The 1077-nt window shown below is 34.8% G+C and overlaps 1 pseudogene; it reads left to right on the top strand.

Annotated features, from left to right (window-relative positions):
* The window catches only part of LOC140957957 (uncharacterized), a 31167-nt pseudogene that overhangs the window by 16118 nt on the left and 13972 nt on the right, over positions 1-1077 (top strand).

The raw sequence follows: 1077 nt of genomic DNA, 5'->3' as shown, positions 1-1077 counted from the left end.
CGAAGAGCTAAACGTATAGGTGGATGTCATAAATGTGCAAGGTGGACTTGTAAAGGGAAATGCAAAAATGTTGGAATGACATCAATGAATAGAGAAGATAAAATTTTATTCATTAAGAATGGTCTGAGTAAAGAGCCTTTGGATAATTTTCTAGAGTTTCTTGAAACGCATTCTAGTGGGTACGTGCAAAATGAACTTCTTAAACTATGGTGGCAATTTCAACATGAGGAATATCAATATGGACGGTGGAATCAGCCTTATAAAGATCCTACTGTAGTAACGCATATCTGTTTAGATAAGTAAATATATATATACAATTTCGTCTCGGGAATCTGACGTTAAAAGACCCTGTCTGCCAATTTATAAGAAAATTGGATGAGAAGCATATCCTCGATTTATAGAAGGAGTTGAAGCCGTTACTGAACGTAAAATCAGAGGAAGATGTGAGCCACAATCACAACTACGCTGTATATATGTGTTTTAATTTATGTCATTTTTATTTTCTTTTAATAATAATAATTTCCTGTTCAAATATTGACTTTTGGCATGTTACGCTTATAAATTCATATGCGGTGATTTAACAATTGCAGAAAACATATTTATCAACATGTCGACGTCCACGGTAAGTAAAATCAAAAATATTTGTGTATTTTGTGGATCTAGTGCAGGAAAAGATTCAATTTATGAAGAGGCAGCAGAAAAGCATGGAATAACACTTGCTAAAAAAAGATTCATTTGGTATATGGTGGTGGTGAAGTTGGTCTCATGGGAAAAGTTGCAAAAGCTGCGCATGCAGGTGGACGTGAAGTCTTAGGCATTATTCCGACTACCTTAGCCAGTCTTACTGGCCCAACAATAGGAGAAGAAATGAAAGTGGACAACGTGTATGAACGAATTACTCAAATGATTGAACATTCAGATGCTTTCATTGCTTTGCCAGGAGGTTTCGGTACTTTGGAAGAAATATTTCATACTGTTTGTTGGGCACAAATAAATATCCACAATAAGCCAATTGGTTTGTTAAATGTTAACAATTATTATGATAAACTGCTATCGTTTCTTGATGATGTTGTGGAA

Source organism: Primulina huaijiensis, chromosome 14 (assembly GCF_012295235.1).
Source record: "Primulina huaijiensis isolate GDHJ02 chromosome 14, ASM1229523v2, whole genome shotgun sequence".
Lineage (NCBI taxonomy): Eukaryota > Viridiplantae > Streptophyta > Magnoliopsida > Lamiales > Gesneriaceae > Primulina > Primulina huaijiensis.
This window is presented reverse-complemented; position numbering and strand designations above follow the sequence as displayed.